Here is a 3,100-nt window from a genome sequence, read left to right on the forward strand (position 1 = left end):
GAAATTCCACGGCGAATATTTCGCATTCAATAAGAACAAAACGAAAAAGTAGTGAACAAATAAATATATGAGAAAATGTTGTTTTAACTTATTTTAAAACGTTTATTTAACACAAACAAAATAGCGCACAGTTTTAAGTTAGAACAATAAAGAAAGTGTCTGACATTTTACAGTCATCTTGTGAGACTCGACAATCGCTCCAAACTCGAAAATTAAGCAAAATACTGGTAGCAACACATCCAATAAATGTCAGCAAACGTTCGAACATGTTTTCTTTTTCACATTAGCGAAACTCTTATAAGAGCAAAAGTTAAAATGAGAAGCAAACACAAATGAAGAAGTCGGTTTTTATCGTTGAGCACAAAAACAAAAACAAAAAGAGTATCTAATCTAATAGGCCCCGTGCTATAGGCCAATCTCCAAAGTCTGTCCCATCGCCTCAGTGTTGCATCCCTGTTTACAAGTACTTTAATGAGATGTGCTCTGATGAATCCATAGCACTTATACCAGTGCCCGGAAAACTTGTCCCGGGAAAACTCGTCTCGAAGTCGAGTGTCGGCGTTCTTGTCTCGAAGTAAGTTTTTTTTAACACAGTTGAGTTGGAAATGGATTTCTGCACGTGCATCATGGCTGGACGATAAGAATAACAATACAAATAACAATAATTATTATCTTCAAGTCTCTTCTTAAAGGGGCATTCGGCTACGAAGTTACAACTAGCTAATCGACACGCGACACTGTCAATGAGTTATGCGAAACAGACGGACTCTTCCGTTGTATCAAAGTTATTAAGTGCGGTTAGACTGAAACTCATTAAAGCCAGTAATCTAAGTTTCAACTAGCTAATAGACATTCGGCACTTTCAAAGAGTTATGCGATCACCGCCACTTGTCCAAAAACGGACTGTTCCGCTGTATCACAGTTATTAAGGGTGGTTAGAGTGTAACTCATCAGAGCCAGTAACCTAACTTACAACTAGCTAGTCAACATTCGACACTGTCATTGAGTTATGCGATACACTGCTAATTGTCCAGAGACGGACTGTTCTACTGTATCACAGTTGTAAAGGATGGTTAGACTAAAACTCATAAGAGCCAGTAATCTAATTTACAACTACCTTATCGACAGTAGACACTTTCACTGAGTTTACGTGTGTGTGTGTGTGTGTCTTTTTGTGTGTGTGTGGTTCGTTAACATTCGGCCTGTCTATTTTAAAATCGTTCGGGTATGCTGAAAACGAATATCGCAAGGCACAGACAAATAGTTTTCGAGATACTAATGCGTATATTTCGAGATACTAATGCGTATATTTTGAAATGTAAATCACTGGCGACCATGTTTGAACAGGCGGCATATGAAAGGGGCAAACCCTCAGTTTGTTCAGGTATGTTGAAAACGAATATCGCAAGGAAAATTAGCATAGTCTGACTATAGATTCACCATCAAAGTATTGAAATGTTTTTATTTTATTTTACAAAGGAATCACTGACTATCAAGGCCCAGAGACCACTCGAGGGGTTAAAGAGTGTACAGTGGTCAATGGACAATATCATAGTAATCGTTAGAAGTGTAAATTTGGTAAATTGGATTACTTAAGATGAACGGCTCATCAAGAACTTGTTTACATTGGACTTGAAGACGACGAAATAAAAACTATACAGTTGAAAGAACTCGCGAAAAATATCATTTTAACGATGCCTTTCAAATCGTAAACTGCTTGTTTACATTTGTGTACATTTTTCGAAGATAATAAAAAGTGTAAAAAAAGGCAAACCTTTAGAATCCTAAAAAGATCTCCCGGAAGCATTTTTGCTACATGAAAAATATACAAACCAAAGTAAAGACAGGAGGCACCCTACTCTAAAATATGGTTTATTACATCGCCTAAAAAAAAAAGTAGAATCTTAATTTAGACGCTCCAATATATGATAATTTGGTGGGGGAAGCAAATTGTTTTCTTTTTTCTAACTTGGTTTTAAAAAGTTTTTATTGCTAACATTTATTTTCATGAACTCTAACCACACCTCACAACCCTAATCCGGTCGGTCGGGGAAAAAAGTTTTTATTTTTTTAAATTTTGGTGAACACGACAACACACATACGCACGCATGTACACACATACACACACACACACACACACACGCACGCACACATAAGCATATCGCTTGTCACCAAGCTAAAGAAGAGAGAGAGAGAGTGGGGGAAGGAGAGAAAGGATCGTACGTGCCGGGGTCAAACAGAAGTTAAATGAAATCGATTATAAATCGCTCGACAAAGTTGTGTCTGAACTTTTTATTCTATGAAACTTAAGATTAATAAAACGAAATAATCGTGACCCGTGGAAATTCCACGGCGAATATTTCGCATTCAAGAGAACAAAAGGAAAAAGTAGTGAACAAATAAATATATAAGAAAATGAATGTTACCAAAGGCAAGATAAGTTACTCTTCTACGTACCTAGATCACATTTTTGTTGTTTTAACTTATTTTAAAACGTTTATTTAACACACACAAAAGTAGCGCACGGTTTTAAGTTAGAACAATAAAGAAGTGTCTGACATTTTACAGACATCTTGTGAGACTCGATAATCGCTCCAAACTCGAAAATTAAGCAAAATACTGGTAGGAACACATCCAATAAATGTCAGCAAACGTTCGAACAAGTTTTCTTTTTCACATTAGCGAAACACTTATCAGAGAAAAAGCGAAAATGAGAAGCAAACACAAATGAAGAAGTCGGTTTTTATCGTTGAGCACAAAAACAACAACAAAAAAAAGAGTATCTAATCTAATAGTGCGTGCTATAGGTCAATCTCCAACGTCTGTCCCTTCGCCTCGGTGTTGCATCCATGTTTACAAGTACTTTAATGGGATGTGCTCTCATGAACCCATAGCACTTATACCAGTGCCCGGAAAACCTGTCCCGGGAAAACTCGTCTCTGGAAAAATCGTACCCGGAAAACTCGAACCGTTCAGTTTGTTCAGGTATGCTGAAAACGAATATCGCAAGGAAAATTAGCAGAGAAAAATAGTCTTGGAGCTAGTTTTATTAATGCGTGTATTGCGAAATGTAAATCACTGGCGACCATGTTTGAAGAGG

The sequence above is a fragment of the Euprymna scolopes genome, chromosome 46, assembly GCF_053919585.1.
Source record: "Euprymna scolopes isolate OS-2025 chromosome 46, ASM5391958v1, whole genome shotgun sequence".
NCBI classification, from domain to species: Eukaryota; Metazoa; Mollusca; class Cephalopoda; order Sepiida; family Sepiolidae; genus Euprymna; species Euprymna scolopes.